A 19804-nucleotide genomic window follows, 5' to 3' on the forward strand; every position below is an offset into this window, starting at 1 on the left:
TTTTTAAATTACAGGGTTCTCTTTCAAATAGAAATCCACCATTATCTTAGGGCAAAGCTTTCACTCCTCCCAGCTATTAAAAGGTATCACAGGTTCAAGAAACATAGGGGCCTCAAAAAGCATGTCACAGAAAAGTCAGTTTTAACAAGTTTGCAAGACAGAATCTGTACTTGTGGGATATATAGTTTAGCTGATTTTTTAAATAAAAAAATTAAGTATGTGTCAAAATTAAAAGCAACCAACCAACAAACCTTGCTACTTGCCTAGGCTTTAGACACACAGCTGCGTATAAAAAAATAAAATAAGTAAATTAAAAACAGGTGGAATTCAAACCAGGATAATCAAGACCAGAACACTGTGAGCCACATGTCCAACAATTACTGTCAATGTTGATTGTATCCATGGACCTTTGGAGGGTTGTGAGCAAACATTAGCATTTCCTCCTCTCTGGTAGACCCATGACAGGATGCACAAAGAGAACAAACTTGCTATTCTGCAGCACATAGCCTCCCACATTGTATTTCCACGTGATGCCAATCCAACCTCCACCAACATGGTGTGTGCCCTTCAGATGTTTTGAACTACAACTCCTATCAGTCCCAACCAGTAAGACCGCCTTCTGTGCAGGCCTTCAGAGATGTGCTTCCCAATCACTGTGCGTCCTTATCACTGTGCCTTATCTGTGCCATAGGGGTACAAGGTCCATTTCACAACACTGTTGGAAAGACATCTGAGAAGAGGAATGCAGAACAGTTGGTACATAGACCAGTCCTGGAACAACTGTGCTTTGAGAACAACCTAATCATGGGCTTCCAGGAAGGGCTTCTGTGGGATGGGCTAGGCAAAATTGGTTCAAGGCACAAACCGAAGGACAAAACAGCAGGACTTTTTGGGTGGCCCTCTGCAACATTTGATGCCCCCCAAGCCCTCCTGCCACCTTCCCAAAGCTGGGGGTATAAGGACCAGGAGGCAGAAAAGCGAGAGGGGGAGAGAGGGGAAAGGACCCGAGGACGTATTGAAGGAAATTAGGAAATGAGACAAAAGATTAACCTTTATAAAGAAATATAAGGAAAGGGAGAAAAGGAATAGGTGCCAGAAATGGTGCTTGGAGGGTTGCGGAACACGCTGACAGTACAAGAGGAAAGGAGAAGAAATTACAGCGGATCTGGAGAAATACTTTGTGGGAAATATAAAAGAAAAAGCCTTTGGATCGGTAAATTCTTACTAAAATGTGGAAGCTGTCAGAATAGCTCCCGGGCAGATGTCTGCACTTAGCCTGAGGACAGCTGAGCTATGGAACTCCTTGCCAGAAGGAAGCTGCTGATGGACTAGATATTAGTAGAAAATGATGACAGCGATTTCCAGCTGATTATCCCAAGCTCTGGCTCTATCTGCCCCATTTTGTGACTGGTGGGCCTCAGTAATTTCCAAGGCATCTCAAGTGAGCCCTGAGAAGCCCTGCCTTATATAATCTGAGAACTTCATCAAATAGCCATTGCTTTTTTAAAATCCTCCTCCATAGGACAGGATGAATGTCCACTTCATAAAATCTTGAGTCAAACATCTGCTGGAAGACAAACAAAAACCACGGTCTGGTACGGATAGCGGAAAGGAGATACCCACGGATTCTTTCTCCAGCAAAAGACACACCAGCTGGAAAGATGCAAGGTTAGCCAGATTTTGCTGGTGGAGAGCTTTCATGTAGATAGTACAGATCTCAGACACACACCAGCACAATTATGAAGTCCTTTCACAAAGATAGCATAAGAGAGAATTTATCTCCGGTAGAAACTGCAGGGAGGTCTTGAACAAGCCAATGGCAGTAACTACAAACAAAAGGAAGAGCCCAAACCCAAAACAAAACCTTTCTTAGCCTGAATGTTTTGGCACTCCTGAGTACATGACAAGATAAAAGCTATCTTGTAAGGCCTCCAGTCTGAAAAATTCCATATGTCTGAACATTCCATGTCACCCTTCCAAACAGGATTCTGAGCAGATTTTCACTGAAATTGATGGGTCTTCAAACTCTTGGTGAGTTAGGGACTTTCCCTGCATGAGAAGACAGGCTCTGGCAGATTGAGTGGACGAGACCGATAGTGGGTCCAACATTCAAGAAGGCAGTTTCTGGATGTGCTGCGGAGGGAAGTGAGGGGCAGGTGGGGCTCATCAACTCAGGAAGGTAGCCCATCTAGGAGAAAGAAAACTCTGATCCTAAACTTCTGCTGCCTTGCAAGAGATCTTTGGGAGATGAAAAGGCTAAGGAGTAAACCCTACACAAAACATCTGGCTGAGTTTACGTTTGTACGCTCTTGTTCAGCTTTCCTTCGGACTCCATCAGAGGAGGGTCTTGTCATCTTCGCAGCCCAGGACCTCCATGCACACTGCTCAGGCTTGCGCCCCAGTGAGGTCACTTCACTACTGCTAATGCAGCAGTTTAACTTCACCCCTGGAAGCACACTCCAATGTCTCTTGAGACTGACGGATGCCAGCAACCAAAGGCTTGCAATGAATATGGGATTTCTTGTCTTATTACCCTTTCCTTTGTTAGGAGCTTCTACCTGCCCTGGCTCTTGCTGTGAACTCAGTGAGTGGCATCATGCAGAATCAGGCCACTGGGTCCCTCTAGCTCAGTAGTGTCTACAGTGTCTGGCAGCTTCTCTCCTGGGTTTCAGACAGGGATCTGGCCTAGTTCTACTTGCAGATGGAACCTTTTGCAGCCCAAGCATGTGTTATGGGTGACACTAAGTGCAACACAGTCCACCACTTCCAGAAAGTACACCAACACTGCAATCCTGTACCTTCAACTACAACATCTAATAGGACCTGTGTGAAAAGAATTCCCATCATTCTTTCTCTTTCAGTCTCTTCTTTACATATATTTGAAGAGCTCGGATAAAAAGCAGCAATTGCACTTAAACCATTGATAGAACAAGCCTGCACAGAAGCTTGGCTGCTAACCATTACATGCAGTTTAGTGGGCAACTGAGGTGAGCTGGGGATGCAAGATCAGGGAGGAGACACACACACAGCCGAAATAGAGAGGCTGGCCAACAGGAGAGGGACGGTTGTGCAGCTGACTGGCAATAAAGAACCTTTGGGAACTGCAAGGGTTTGCTGTTGGGGCTGTCGCTGCCCAGTCTTGGTGGCCTGTTCCTACTCAGTTTGCAAGTTTAATCAAAACAAAACACCCAGAGCCTCCAGTTCTTTCTCCTCGCTAGGAAGCCAGGCCTGCAAAGTCTGTTCTTGGAACTTCCTTTAGCTCAAGTAACTGGGAAGCTCGTGGCAATACAATAAAAAAACAACTGTGGCCCAGTAACCTTAGTGCAAGAAACGTACGTGCAACAGAATACAGCCCACAAGGAGAATCAAAAGTAGTGGCTTACGCAGAATGTTGAGCAGGCATAAATTATAGCCACTGCACAATTAAATAAAAACCATTTGAAAGAAACGGTTTTCAAATTTTCATGAAGCTCCTGCACATTATAGACGATCCCAATGCACATTCCAGCCAGTTGCATATTGCAAAAAAAAAAAAAAAAAAAAAAAAAAAACCAAAGGAAACATGTCACCACAGGAACATGGCAAAAATGGGACACAGATTTGTACAGAAACTGCATTAGCTAATTTTAATCTATATGAGAGCACAGAGGAGCCGGCAGAACCACACACCTGAGTGATAGTAGCAGTGGTGGTCCACAAGGCTTTCTTTTTCAGCCAGTATTCTCCAGCATCTCTCAGGTAGGCACCATTGCCATTATAAGAGAACAAGGGAGATGTTCACGGTGAGTTCTGACACCTCTTTTTCTAGACAAAGAGTACTGGTGGTACAGAATAGCAAATGTGCTCCTTTCCTGGGCACACTGGTAGCACCTGGGAGGGGGAAATCTGCCCCTGCAGCAGTGCAAAAACATACTCTGAGAGAGAGAGAAGATTCACCCTTCCACAGCTTCTCTACCAGGCTTCCCCCTTCCTTCCTTCCTTCCTTCCTTCCTTCCTTCCTTCCTTCCTTCCTTCCTTCCTTCCTTCCTCTCTCTGCTGGTCTGCCTTCCCCACAAGGGAGCTAAATGCAAGCTGCTAATAGCAGCAGCAGTTGAAAGGAGGAAGGCAGCAGCTGCAACTGCTAAGCTCCACTCCCTGCCCAATCCCTCTGGGTCCCTGATGAAGGTCCACTCAGAAGTGACACTATATTGGGGGCCCAGACTCAGGCTCTGGGCAAGTGCCTGACAGAGCTGACCCGCTAATGCCCGATCTGGCCGAGTAAACCCATGTTTGGTGTAAGTCTCTTTGAGTTGTTTTCGGCAAGAAAAAAGTGACGAACAAATGTAATGAATAATAATAATAATAATAAACTGAAGGGTCTCCTTTGTATACTTCTGCTTCTACCGAGAGTATTGTGCAGGGAAGATTGGGAGAAGCAGCCAAGCCTTAGTATATAAATGCAGGAGACTTGTTTTAAAGCAAAGCATCTGCACCACCAACTTTTTATTAATGTGTTTGCTTTTTAAGGTTTTCTGGTTTTCCTCCTTAATTGCTGCTGCCTCTCAAGAGGCATGAAGGAGGGCTCATAAAATTATTAGCCAATGTAGAAAATTCAACCCACACTTGGCAGGTTTTCTTTGGTTGGAACACTGGTGGGTGGAGAAGAGAATGCAAGCAGAGAGAGGGAGATGGTAGTGGAAGAAAAGAGGGTGGGGGTGGAAGGGTCAAAGCGAACAGCTGTGAGCCAATTAAGACCAACTCTGCTTCACTGTCCAAAGCAGTCAATCTAATTCAGCCTGGTGCCTCTCTTCCTTTAGCTGTCTGGTGCCTGACTGGGATTTAAGGAAAGGGGCTGTCTGACAGCCCACTTTGTCTCGCAAGACAGAGGAGTCCTTTCCCAGCTATGGCTTACAAGGGCGGGGGAGAAACAAGGCTTGGCTGATTGCGTCCTCTTGCCTTCTTTCCTGAAAAGAATGCAAGTGGACAGAGGACGAGGAGGAGCAGGGAGAAAAAACCAACTGGCTTTACATTGCAAACAACCCATAATGTGTGTCCATGCAAAAGGCAGCGTGCCTTGCAAACTACTATCTTGCACCGCGTTGGAACCATCAGAGTTGGATCTTTATTGCGAGAGCGGTATGCTTTCACAGACAATTTTGGAGACGGATGTCCAGGGCTGGCAGTGCTCCGAGGAGTGGGTGGGAGAGGTAGCAGGGCCAGAGGCTGATGCAGGGGAAGCGGGTAGCGATTTATGGGGGTTTGTGCAAGAGCTGGAGGATGGGGAGGGGTCTGGGCAGTTGGAGATGGTAGAAGAAGGACAGGACCGTGTCAGGATTGAGGGAGACACTGTGACTGAAGGGAGGAGACCAGCAGAATCTCCTCTGTCCCCTGCCCTGCTGCCCCCCAGGACCAAGAGGGCCTTGAAGAGGTAGACACAGTGATAACTTTCATGTAGGAAAAGTTGAAGGTGATTGGCCAAGGGGGGTGGGTGCGAGTAAGCATCGCCATCCTTTGCTCCAATAGTCCAACTTGGAGCAGAAGTCCAGGGTGTGGCTCCATTTACCTAATCATCAGAAGCATCTGTGTGCAGGGTTAGTGCACCTGAGGAGCTACTGTAAGTGTGTGGTTTTGTCAGCAAGGGCTATTAAACTACCGACCATTTGTCCTCCTCTGGCTGTGTGTGACAGCACAAGAGATAAGCCAGAGTACCTGCAGTTGCTGGTGCCTTCTCTCTCATCCAGCCTCAGTGGCTAAAAATAACAGGGTACAACCGAACCAGCCTGACTGCATTTGTTGCCTTGCCTTCTTTTGTCTTTTCAGGCTTAGTTTATAGCGCCCAAAACTATCTCCGAAAAAAATTAAGAGGGAAACACCTAAAAAGATGATTCAACATGTAGAGGATGAGAAACCCACTTTTGGTTTGAAAGCGAGGTGCTGTGATTTGACAACGCCAGCAAGATAAACAACAGGAGGAAATCAGTAAAACAGAAACTATGGTTTTGGCCACAGTCACTGACCGCTGGAGAAGAGAGAGTGGCTAAACATGTGCAAAGTGCCTTTCCATCACCGTAGATCAGTGTTTCTCGAATATGGATGCCCAGCTGTTGTTGGACTACAACTCCCATCATCCCTAGCTAGTAGGACTAGCGGTCAGGGATAATGGGAGTTGTAGTCCAACAACAGCTGGGGACCCAGTTTTGAGAAACACTGCCATAGATCAACCTAAGCCAGCCCAATGCACACGAGGGCCACAGTTCAGTGGCTGTGGCTCAAAAAAAAATCCTGGATAGCGAAGCCTTGGACACACTGCAAGCCAAAGATGACAATGTTCTGATAGACAATCTGACTCAGGGTAAGGCACTTTCATATGTTCATATTTTGGGATGAGGTGGCTGGACTTCCTGTCAGAGGATGAGGCTTCCAGTTTCAGATCTTTTTATTTTAACCACTTAGGCACCACTCATGCGCACAGTAAACAAAAGGACGAACACTTTGCTCTTCATTGCCAGATTTCTCTAGAAGCTCCAGAGCATCTCCTTGCCATTATGATACTTAAATTTTACACTTTAAAATTCAAAGGCATTAAGGTGTCAACAGTTTGATACTGTGCAGCAGAGTTAGGCAAAATGAAACCAATAGCCGCCGGTGCACGAACCCTGCACAGGATCAGGTTGTAAATCTTAAAACGAAACAGACATTAAAACCTACTGAACTCTTCTACTGAGCCATTCCATGCTGAACAAAAGGCTTTCCCTAGATCTCCCAAGAGGCTTCAAAGACTCGCCACCATCGCAGGAGCTGAACTGACTTCTCCTCCGTAACATTATCATGCTTCTCTTGCAAAACCACTCAACCTCATGGCACTTTATTTTCCCACTACTACTCCAGTATTTTGCCAAGAAAACTCCATGGACATAAAAAAGGAGAAGCTTTAAGAAGAAAGTGAGAGTTTCCAAGGCATGCTCTGGTTCATGGGGTCACGGAGAGTCGAACACGACTAAGATGACTAAACAACAACAACAACTAACATGATTAGACACACTTTTTAATTTATTTTTTTGTGGATGAGTTGCTATTCACCCTATTTTCCAACTGCATCAAATAATTGGATTTTTTTTAAAAAGAGTACCAGTCCGGTGCCATACAAATTCTTTTTATAGCAGAGCTGCAGGTAAAAAATAAATAAATCAGTGGAATGCTAAGTCAGCCTAACTTCCTCCCAGCCCTCCTGGCTGAGGACGGTTCTGGCTACAGCATGACTGCCAAGAAGCCGTAGAGGAAAAATACAGCGGGAACAGCTTAATTCTAGATCTAAATGAGCTCAGCAGGGAATCCAAACAGCCAAGTCAATTGCCAGATTCTGTACCTCTTCAGCCTCATTCTGCTTCTTTGATCAGAATAATTTTTGAGTTGCAGTGATTAATGAAGTAACAGAGGAAGTCACAGGACACCTCTTGGGAACCGGGCAAGGCGGGCTGGGGGGAGGAAAACCATAGCTCAAACTAGTTATGCAATTATTCAGTTAACACATTTCCTTACTGAAAACCACACACAAATATCTGCAGAGTGAAAGAAACCCAGAGGAAGCATAGATTTGTGTTTGTTTGTTTTAAAAAAAGAACCACCCAGAAGTTGAACACATTATTTCAAATGGCGTCAGAGGGGGCATGTCCTCTCTTAGATTTGTCAAGTCATTCTGAAACAAGATGAAATCCGCCCCCCCCCCCCAAAAAAAACCAGGAACATTCATTTCATCAGAGAGATGGAATATTTGTCTAGGGAAGAGAAATAAAGCTGACAAATAAACAGGGCAAGTTAGTGGATCTGTCCCTGGTGAGAAGGAGTGAAAACTGCTTCGAAAGTGTACTCTGCTTCAAATTTCATTATGGATAGTTCTGAAAGCATTGTTCCTGATTTGTGCTTATGGCTCATTACCTTTTAAAAAAAATTCTCATTTTCAATTATTATGGCATATTATTTTGTTCCTAGAGTGTATTTTCAACACAAATTCAGAATGGCTGTTAATTTACAGTGTTTTGCTTGCTCTTGTATTGTAGGCAAACCATGAATCATCCCTCTGTTTCTAGAGTTGCAGATGTGCAAGAGAACCAAATGAAGTTAGTTCAGTCTTCCCTCCCTATTCAGAGAGAGAGACAATGCCAGTTCCTGTTCACAGACACTTCTTTGTTTTCCCCACCCATATGCTGAAATTTCTCCAAAATGCCCAGACAGGAGAGAGAGAGAGAGAGAGAGAGAGAGAGAGAGAGAGAGAGAGAGGGAGATTTGGTTCACTTTACTAAGAAAGTTTTCTGAGGGGAATGGAATCTTCTAACGCCGTTTTTAAAAAAAATGAAACAGAAAACAAGAACGCAAGAATGAAAAAAACAAAACTCCTGTAATTTCCCTGCCCTTTCTTTCCTACTGAATTCACATGAAAGCAGAATCACTTAGCATTTTATTCTCTTCTGGAGTTTTCAGGATTTCATTTTTGAACCAAATAGTTATGCTACTAGAAAGTGGCGAGATAACATTCATTAAAACAGCCATATTCTGACATTATACCGAATAATGCTTTACTTACCAACAGTTAAAACATTCAGTCCAGTACTCTTCAACCTTTTCAGGTTCTGGACCTGCCTTTAAACCAACCATGCACTGAGGAGCCCTTTTATTACTTTTTTTTTTTTTTAAAGCACACATTTCCATGGTAGTAGCACTGCTGTTGTGACTAACCTTAGATCAGGCCATCAACTGGTAGTGCATCCAGTTGAAGACAAGTCATCTAAACCAGGGTTGACTGCATAACCAGGCTGTGAACCCATTGTAGGACTGGTTTGCAAACTACAGTTTGTGTTCACAGTCCTATGGCGTAACACTCAAGAACATTGTTGTGAGCTGCCCTGAATGAAAATTTGTTACGGAGTAGCATATAGATAAGTGAATAAATGAGGGGGGAAATTGTTTTGCTGTATGCTTGGGTCTTTAACCAGGATTAGCAGCAACGGTAATGAAAGAGTTTATTATTTAGAGATATTCCCCATGGTGTTTAGAAGTCAGTAATTTGAAGAGTTGTCCTAAGGTCACGTGATGCAAAGGCATTAAATTGGCAGCATAAGTTTTGTCTTAGAAGCTCTTAAGACTCAAGTTGTTTCAAGCCATTCCTCTAGTTTGCTTTTTGAACCAGAATCATTACAACAACCAACCAGGGTTAGCGCTAACCTTGCCTTCTGGTCTTCTGTACCTCCACCGAGCCGTTCTGCTACTCGCAACATGCTTTCCCACCCTCTCACTATTTCCAAACTCGAGTGACAATTTAAAAGTTACGTAGAAAGCCATTTTGGCTTTCAGACGTCTTTGCGCCTGGACAGAGTAGTAAGAGTGCTCTGAACTGGAGCGCTCTTTAAAGAAAAATAATTTTAAAAGAAAGCACATGTAATAAAATATTGGGAAGGAGGCCATTATAGAGCTTCCTGGAAACTGTTATTCAAATGGGTGCATCTTGTTCTATTAAAAGGGAAAGGAAAAAATGGAGGGGGGGACACACGCACCCACAGCACCAGTGCACCTAGCTCTACACCCAAACTCCTTGCAAAAGCTAATTTTTGGACAAGACATAAATGGGAACCACCTAAGCTTCACACCTTCATCTGTCATGTAGGGATCCATTGCAATTAGCCACTGACCTTTGCCTCCCCAAACTGCCACTACTGGGCTACCTAATGAGCATTTTGCCCTGAAGGGTTGGGGGGGGGGGTTTCCAGCAAACTTCCCCCAGGCCTTCTGTCTTGTCTTTGCTGCTTTATTACTCATTTCGATCAATGCTTATTGTTTTACAATATCTGTGTAAGCCGCCCTGTGAGGTTTACATACATGAAATGCATTATAACAATTTCTTAAACAAATAATGAATTGCTAATTTGTTTTTATTTGGCATTCAGTTACAGCTCCCTTCCCCTCACAGCTTCTGAATTCGGCCTGGGATTTAACCATTTTACAAATCTGCATTCCGACATGGAACAAGGAACAGCTATTCCCCCAGTCCAGGGTGCCTTTTCTGGTCATGAAGACACTTGCTAAATCTCATTATGAAGCCTGCCTCTTCTGGGGGAATGGGGCGTAGTCCTTTGCCCACAGAAAGCCCATACCTGAACACACGATGAATATATTCTTTGAATGCCCAATTAAAAACCACAGTTATAAAGACAACTCGAGTTGTCAGCTGAGGGGCTGGACAAGTAATTTAAAAACCTGCCCAATGAAGTAATGTGAAGAAGAACATCTGGTCAATCAAAGTTCGGCAGAGAAGCTCATACCCTCCAACATTCCTCAGATGAAAACAAGGGATATTGAGCAGCTCAGTGCCAGTGCAGATTGTACCATTGCACAGCGCTTTTTTTCTTTAAAAAAAAAAAATTGACTCAAGAAAATCACCCATTTTTATAGTTCAAATTGGGAAAAATAAATACAGTAAATGGACAAAAGTACAAAGATTTGCAAAATGTTTAGGGGTAGCCCTGCGTACTCCCAGAAAAAAGCGCTGCCATTGCAGACCAAGTTTCCAGACAGGGAGCAGGGCAGGAAGGAAGAGGAGAGGGTAAATCTAGGGCAGGGTTTAATGCTTTTAAAGAGGCAGGCATGGACTCAGGGGGGCTTGGTTCTGACAGTGGGGTTTGCCTGTGTTTTGAACAAGGAAATCAAGAACTGGGACTAGTGCAGTCAAGTATTCCCACTCAAGGGAATTTCATATGCAAATACAGTAAGTTTCCTGAAAGGAATATGTTTGCCGTTGCATCCTCCCTCACAGCAAACTTATTGGCATATCAAATACCTTTGAGTGAAAACACTGGATGATTTCAGTCAGACGGGTGGCATTAATAATAATAATAATAATAATAATAATAATAATAATAATAATAAACATTTCTGTTAAATGTACATTTTATGGGGCAAATGTGACACAGCTTAGGGGCTTCAACCTGACCCTCTCTTGGAAGAGACCTCTCCCCATCCCAAACTGGAGTCAATACTCTACTACTTTGGTTTACACTGTGGTGGAAGGTGGCAAATACCAAGCATCTCCACCCCCATCATTCAGCCTGGACACTGAGGTCCAGTGCTGAGGGTCTTCTGGCGCCAGTTCTGGCGCCACTGGCAAAGGAAGAGGAGTGCGGGGGGAGTGCACTGCCCCCGGCAGCACGATCCCAGTGGGGTGCCATCGCGGCTGCCCCCCCCCGGTGCTGGGAGCCACGCCCCTGCAGGCGGAGCATGAAGCTCTGCCACGGTCTGGTAGTTCCCTCACTGTGCAAAGCGAAGTTACAGTGAACCAGGCAGAGGGCCTTCTCGGTAGTGGCGCCCATCCTGTGGAACGCCTCCCAGTAGATGTCAAGGAAATAAACAACTATCTGACTTTCAGAAGACATCTGAAGGCAACTCTGTATCGGGAAGTTTTCAATGTTTGATGTTGTGTTTTTAATATTCTGTTGGGAGCCACCCAGAGTGGCTGGGGAGACTCAGCTAGGTGGGCGGGGTATAAATAATAATAATAATAATAATAATAATAATAATAATAGCATTAAATCATTTTGCAGTTAGGGGAAAAGGAAAGGAAAAGATTGTGCAAGAAAGGAGGCTTGCATTTCTGTCCCCTAAACCACCCACCCAGTCCAAAAGGTGTCAAAAACCATATGTATACCCACATGTCTAAGACTCCTCTGAACTGGTCCTCTTTTTGCTTTCAAGGCAACCTGAAAAAACCCTGGCTTATAAAACTTTTAAAAATAGGAATCCACATTGGATTCTCATTTCTGCCATTCACACTGCATCTAGCTATTGCTTTTGCAAAATATGTTTCATGGATACCTCATGAAGGGCCCCTTTTGAAATCTGGCAAAAAGTGAACAGATGGATGGGGCATAAGCCCTCTGCAACAGTTTCAGCTGCAGAAACTGAGTAGAAATTACCATTCAAGACAACATTTCCACATCTGTGGACAGGGCATACTCTTGGATCAGACTTACTGCTTCCTATCATTCCAATTCATCACCAACATCTTTTATTTGTGGACTCAAAAGGCACTTAATTAGCTGAAGAGCTTTCTGCTTTCCTTCAAAAGCTTCCCACCCCCTTCCAAGGCTAATCTTCAGCCATTGTGCTATCACTACTAGAAGGCTTTGAAATCAAATATAGGTTTCTCCCTTCCTCTGTGATGTTAAAGGGAGCGGGGGAGAGAAACATTTCTACAAGAAAAAACACCAAACCCACAGAATGAGCAACAAAGGGCAAGTACCCACTTTGGTGTTGATGGATCAGAAATGAGCCAAATTAAGATTGCGTGTTCTCACCCATCATGCAGAAATCCACCACTCACCCCACCCCAGTTTTACTGCTACGGCTGTGTCTTAAGGGCCACTTCTCTCATTTCACAACAGCAAACCCAAGTTTTCCCTGGTGGTGTGCACTCAGCAAAGGATCTGCAGCTCTCTGGTCAAGGAGATCTCACATATTCAAACACATTGCAAGCTGCATTCACACAACTTTATGAATTTAGCTGTGAACTTTCTTTGGTATAAACTTTTTTTTAAAAAATGTAATGTGTGAAATAGATCTGTCACAGAATACATTTTCCCAAAGGATTTTATCTAACCAAGTTTACACATCGACTGAATAGGACCCTAGATTCCTGTCCGACCAGTGTTCATGGATCAAGAATGGCTACACCAGAAATGAGCTACGCTTGCAGTGCTCCCGGTGCAGGTGGCCTCCAATTCCCATCAGTCCGAGCCAACATGGCCAATGATCAGGGATGATGGGAACTGTAGTCCAACAACATCTGAAGGACCCCCTACCCCAATGCTATGAAGTGCAAAGTATTTGTAGAGTGAACTACAGTACTGATTTTCTCCCACACGAACCCTGTTACTTTTGAACATCATTTCACTCAAATGGCTGCATTAACACAGAATATATCCTCCAGGGCTCAGCTTTCCACTATCGTGATGCAAACCTTCAGTGGCCAAATCAATACCTGTCAATGCGTAACAATAAAGACGCTGAGCATCAAATGAGAAAAGATTAGGCATTATCAGATCTACCAATTGTCCAGGCAATCTGGGGTTTTATGAACTGTCTGGCTGGGCTACAGAAAATCAGAGATCCAAGATAAGGGTGTTAAGAACAAAACAAAACAAAAAAGCACATATAGCCTCAAGAAGGTTACTCTTTGGAATGCAAACTCATCCCTTTAAAATATGCTTTAAAAGCCACAAAAAGCAAGCAAGGAAGGAAGTATGAAAACACACACACACAAAAGAGAGCAGCTGCTCCTTCCTCCACCTTCTTGGGCCTGCTACAAATGTCCAGTTTTATGCATATTCTTTCCCCCCCTACTGGCTACTAGCCACATTCTTTCCTCCACAAGACTTCACTTCCTGCTTCAAGGAGGAGCAAGGGGAGAAGAAGGGAGGATAGGAGTAAGCCAGTCTAAGCCACATTTGCAAAATGCATGTGCAGAAGAGAACGGGGCAGCTATGAAAAAGCAACACCACAACACTTCAGGGCTCCTGCAGAACTGGCAAACAGGAAAGTGCATCAATGGTTAATCCCAAACATGTAGAAGTGGCCTCCTGCCTCACCAAATGACCTCTCTTTACCAGATGCTAACTCTAGCTCTGCTTTTTATTAGGGGATCTAAAAATTGCCACTTGTCTAGTAGTATGCTCTAGCCCAGGCATTTCCCAACAGGTAGATTGCAATCTACTGGTAGATTGCAGGGGTCCCAGGTAGATCGCAGCATGAAGTTTAGTAATCGCCTTTAGCCAACCCTCCCCTAAAAAAAGCTCAACAACAACTGGCAGTGAAAATGGGTAGATCACAGCTGGTCTTTTTATACTGTGAGTAGATCACAGTCTCTTGGGAGTTGGACGTGCCTGCTCTAGCCAATGTGGCAAAGTAGTGACAAGGATGAAAGAGACTCAGAATCCAAGTCCGCACTTGGCCGTGAGGCTCACCTTTGGCCAGTCAATGGCTGGTTCAAAAGTCACATTTAACCACAGCTATATTTAATTGTATGGGACGCGGGTGGCACTGTGGGTTAAACCACAGAGCCTAGGACTTGCCGATCAGAAGGTCGGCGGTTCGAATCCTCACGACGGGGTGAGCTCCCGTTGCTTGGTCCCTGCTCCTGCCAACCTAGCAGTTCAAAAGCACGTCAAAGTGCAAGTAGATAAATAGGTACTGCTCCGGCGGGAAGGTAAACAGTGTTTCCGTGTGCTGCTCTGGTTCGCCAGAAGCGGCTTAGTCATGCTGGCCACATGACCCGGAAGCTGTACGCCGGCTCCCTCGGCCAATAAAGCAAGATGTGCGCCGCAACCCCAGAGTCGGTCACGACTGGACCTAATGGTCAGGGGTCCCTTTACCTTTACCTATATTTAATTGTGGTTTGAAGGTTTAAAGATGAAGGCACATCACACTAATAGTGCCCAGGTATAAAATCATGGCTGTTTTGCTCCTCTCCCCAACCTCTTATTCACTACAGGGAAGGTATGATTTGGCTTAGAATTATGCCTGAACCCTGAGTCATGGTTGTTGTTTCTCTCAAACCCAGGAACAATCCTTTGCTATGATTATTATTATTATTATTATTATTATTATTACTATTAAAATTTGTATACTGCCCTACATCAGGGTGGCTCACAACACAAAATTACAATATTAAAAAGTACAAAATACGTAATAACACTAAGCCAAATCATCACTTAACTTGTGGAAGCGCAACAGGAGCGGGGGAGGGGGGCAAAGTCACTGTGATTTTAGCCCTTTATGCTGTGTGTTGACTTCTAAATCAAGGTTAAGCTTAACTGTGTCTGAAAGCGAAGTGCAAACCAGGCCACTATCTCTCAGATGAAATCAGGTGGTGTTGGTGGTATACTTTGCCCACTCTTGGAAGAAGGACAGGTTATCCATGTAAGTAATGACAAAGCTTTATTCACTTCCTCAAGCACGAGAAACCAAAGGGTAGTAACAGAAAGTTTTATTGCCTTTCACTGCGAGAGAGTGCACCAGACAGATTTATGGTGTCTCCAGAATATTTGTTTTAGATGCAAGTAAATAAGCACTATAGGGACGTGGGTGGCGCTGTGGGTTAAACCTCAGCGCCTAGGACTTGCCGATCGCATGGTCGGCGGTTCGAATCCCCGCGGCGGGGTGCGCTCCCATTGCTCGGTCCCAGCACCTGCCAACCTAGCAGTTCGAAAGCACTCCCGGGTGCAAGTAGATAAATAGGGACCGCTTACCAGCGGGAAGGTAAACGGTGTTTCCGTGTGTGGCTCTGGCTCGCCAGAGCAGCGATGTCACACTGGCCACGTGACCCGGAAGTGTCTCCGGACAGCGCTGGCCCTCGGCCTCTTGAGTGAGATGGGTGCACAACCCTAGAGTCTGTCAAGACTGGCCCGTACAGGCAGGGGTACCTTTACCTTTACCTTAAATAAGCACTATACTTTGGGAAGTGAGCTGCATAATAGTGCATCAGATTTCCCAAAGGAAGGCGCTTCACCTCCATGCAAGCTGTACCACTGGGTCATCACTACTTCCACAACTCTCTTTATATCCTTCTTACCCTCTGCGAATTTAAATTTTGTTTCCCGTTTATTTCGCCTTCCACTAGCTGGAGGGTGTTGCCTCCCAAAGACTGTAGAATGATTCCAGACTGTAAGTCAAGGATGAGGAACCTGTAGCTTTCCAGATGTTCTTGGACTGCAACCCACATCATCCTTGACCATTAGCTATACTGGCTAGAGCTGATGGGAACTGTAGTCCAACAATATCTGAAGGGCCACAGCCTCAGCATCCCCTGCAATCACTCTTTTATATGTTCCTTAAATGTGAGTAGAATCAACACAAAGAGGAGGAAGGAAACTGAAACTGGGTCTATGGACCCCAACCTCCATATATCAATGGGTTCTTTGGTCACAGAACCTCCATTCTACACACTTTCAGAAGGTATGAAAAGAGGGCTATATTGCATAGATCAGTACTAACACTTCCTCAGAGTGTCTCCATTGTGACAAAAGGTTGTGCTGTTGAAGTACCACTGTACCAAACTAGTTTCCACTGTTCCTTCATGTCATAGACTAACTGGATGCAGAGAAGCGGTGGGAGGAACCAGCTGGGGAACTCCCAAGGGAACCCCCAGGAGAAGGTGGCTCAGAGCCAAGGGACTGGTGGTGGGAAGATCATGAGTGGCCAGAGGGAGAAGAGGGAAAAGACTGGGAGGAGGTGGTTTGGAAGCTGAAGAGGCAACAGGGTTTGGTGAGCAGGAAGAGGCTGGGGAAGAGAGTGGTTCAGACTCAGAGGCGGGAGAGGAGAGGGGCCAGGTGGCAGAGTGGAAGCAGGCAGCTGAAGAAGCCAAGGAGCCTCCCCCTCCTGCTGTGACCAGCTTCTCTCCCCACTGGTCTCCCAGAACACAGAGAGAAATGAAGAAGGTGGTGCAATGAGAGACCAGGCAAAGGAGCCTTAGGCTGCTGGGGAAGGAGGAACCTTAGAGAGCAGTCGGAAGGCCTTCAGTCCTTGCAAGAGCCTTATTGGGGCAAGACCTACTGGGAAACGTTGCTGTGATTGCTAGCCCTGCACCGTTTTGGTTTCTTTGAATAAAGAGTTAACTTCAATGACACCTTGTGACTTATTGCTGACTTGCTCCTGACTCCTGCCTTGACAATTCAACAGGGAGAGGTGGTTAAACAGGGCCACTGCAATGGCTCTGATGAATGACCAGCTCAACTGGGCCTTCTTTCCCTTGGCTGTTGCCTGACAGCTGCCATTCAATCAAGCTGCAGGCAAGGGAGATATGGGAGTGGGCCATGCCATCAGCTTAAGAGACCAGCTCCATTTGCTTCCTCTTCTGCCTGAACTGTCTCCTTTCCAGATGGGGATTATAAGAACTACTATTTAACTTTAAGAACCGATGCTCCAGTTTGCTTCTCCCCCTCATTTCCCTTCCTATCCCCTTTTCCTGTTGTGGTTTTTAGACTGTAAGCTTGTGGGCAGAACCAACTTGTTTTTATTGATCATATGTAAGCTACTCTGGAAGCTTTTTGGCTAAGGAGTGTGGTTAAAAATGCTTTAAATAAATATGTTGTGTAAAAAAGGATGGCAAACTCCCCATTCTTCTCCTTCAAGGAGGATCAGACTCAGTCAAGTCAACTGAAATCCCCCACAGCTTTCCCACTTTTGTTTTCTGGAGAAGCAGTGAGTGAACTCACATTACGAAAGTGGGCCAAGCCACGGACATGAAGTGTGTGTGTACTCCTTTAATAGGTTTGGAAGACTAGGAAAGCAAAAGTCAATGATGACCCAGTACTATTTATTTTCTAGAAAAAATGGTGCCAGAACTCACAATGAATGCCTCCCTTGTTCTCTTATAATGGCAATGGTGCCCACCTTAGAGGTGCCGGAACTGAGTTCTGGAGAGTTCCACCTGAAAAAAGCCCTGTGGTGACCCAGCTATGAAGGTACAATCTAAAACCTAAAGAAACTCTCATCTTGCTCTCAAATGACAAATGAACTGAATTTAATTACTGCATCAGTGTTTAGTTTTAAAAAAATATTTCATTGAAATACCATGTTTTTTAGATCAAACCAGGTAGAAAGATCATTCCTAGCTTTGAGAACAGCCCCCCCCCCCAAAAAAAAACAGAATTGCGAGAATCAAGACTCTTAGGCAGAGTATGTGTTTGGGTTTCACAATCAGGTCACAAGCTCTGAACACAGTTGCACCAAGGGTCATTCATCTTAAAAAAACTCTGTTTAAAAACCCACACCATTGACTTGTGATTAATTAGTTGATTATTCCATCCTATTAATCAATCGATGCTTTTACCCTTAGCCCATGAGAAACAGACACACTGCAATATGAAAGAGATCTTTTTGAGCAATACCAGAATTGTGATAATCCATTTATGTCTCCACGGGCTGTTCCAAGGTTTGCACTCAGAATCCACGTTTTGTGATAAAAGCCATTAAGCTCTTAAAAATAAATGCCCTGATCCTCCACTCACTTGTTATTCAGAGGCAGCTTAACAAGCTATATAAAATCTAGAGCAGAGCTGTCGTTTAGTACATAATTAATGTTATAAGTCTTCCCTAGTAAAACCAGTCAGGCGTCATGAGCTTACCTAACCGATTTGAAAATGTGAAATTGTCTTTGCTCATGTTTATTGTCACAATAGACTTGGATTCTTATAGCTCATCAGCACAGAATATTCCTGCATTCCAAGTTTGGTAGTTTCAAGAACAAACTTAAACAGGGCGAAATAGTCCAGGAGAAATAAAGACCCATGGAGAAGAGGGTGTTTTTTAAAAATAAAAATAATAATAATTAAATCACTGTAGCAAGCATGAGTGCAACTGCAACTCAAGTGCTCCAGAAGCTGCTACAGCCCCCCTGTCCCGTTCCTCAGCTGATCTGTGCAGATAGACAAACTACAATGGGAAAAAATTGACCTGACAGTTGAAGAGGGTCATTTCCCTTCCCATTGTGGGATGTTGCCGGCCACCTTAGGGAAACTCAAGGTCCAAAACTGTTTGCATGTCAAACATGGCACTTTGCTACCCCTGACTTCTTCTGTATGGACAAATTTCAGTCCATACCTCTCAAGAAGAAGATCAGGAGATCATAGCCAGTTGAGCAAAGGTGACCCCTAAGGGTTGCATGTTGAAGAAACTGCCTGTGTTGGGGAACCTCTTCTCATGTGCCTGAGAGAGACAGAAAATGATACATTCCAAGCACTCTTAAACAGGTAGAGTACTTTTTTTTAAAAAAAAGAAATAATTTTTACTTGCAGGTGGGATTTTGCCTGCCGTTCCTGTTTGGTTGGCCTAATGCTACCTGTCTATTGGGCAGTGGGTTCTACAGCTTTGCTGGCATGTGCCAAATCTGGAAATGTATGAGAAATTATGCTTAATGTAAATTGCTTTGTTCCCAAATAGAATACAGGGCTTTCGCCATTTTTTCTGTCTCAAAAGCCTCACGGCAGATACCACCAGCTACTCTGCAATAATCCTTTGCAATCAACCAGTCACCAGAGAGCTCCTTGTAAGATAACTCCCAAGAAGCTAACCTGCCTGTGGCAATCCTTTTGTTTTATTGCTCTATGTGCAACCAGATCCCTTGCAGAACAGGCAAATAAGGTTATTTGCTCCCCGCCCCCCCAAAGGTCATTCTGGAAGAATGGCTGCATCAAGTATTTCAAGTCCTACTTGCTCCTATTCAAAACATCATCTGCAGGGCTCATTTGGCTTCACAACACCATGAAGCTCTTATAAGGAACATAAAATTGAAACTTGGCTTCAACCATAGCAGAACTCACAGCATATCACAACCATATACAAGTTATGGGATCCAATGCTGAATTGTTTTCCAGGGTCCAACATCTTCTTTTGTCTTAAAAAAAGCCCTCCTACATAACCACATCTGGATAGAAGTCTAGCAGCACAAGACTCTGCCTGCCTGTTTGTTTGTTTGTTTGCTTGCTTGCTTGCTTAAAAAAAAGATGTTTCACCACCCTCCAGGGACTCAGGACTGTTGCTTCAGGACCCCTCTTTCTTTCTTTCTTTTTTTTGAAAAGTAGAGCCTGGCTGCTTGCAGGACAAAGTTGTCTCCAAGACACAGCCAAAGCTGATTAATGCCTTCCCCGAGGAAGTCTGCCAAGTCAACACGGCTTAGTTTTATGAAATTCATCTTCTAACGGGCTGGGTGCAGCTGGACAATTTTAGACCCTGGACTCTTTAGGCTCGAAGCATATGAATTGGGTAAATAATGCCGCTCTTGCCT

The 19804-nt window shown here is 44.5% G+C and overlaps 1 protein-coding gene across 12 annotated transcripts in view; it reads right to left on the reverse strand.

Annotated features, from left to right (window-relative positions):
• The window catches only part of MAMLD1 (mastermind like domain containing 1), a 120617-nt gene that overhangs the window by 27207 nt on the left and 73606 nt on the right, over positions 1-19804 (reverse strand). The gene's annotated exons all lie outside the window — the stretch shown is intronic.

This window comes from Podarcis muralis, chromosome Z (genome assembly GCF_964188315.1).
Source record: "Podarcis muralis chromosome Z, rPodMur119.hap1.1, whole genome shotgun sequence".
In the NCBI taxonomy this organism is placed as follows: domain Eukaryota; kingdom Metazoa; phylum Chordata; class Lepidosauria; order Squamata; family Lacertidae; genus Podarcis; species Podarcis muralis.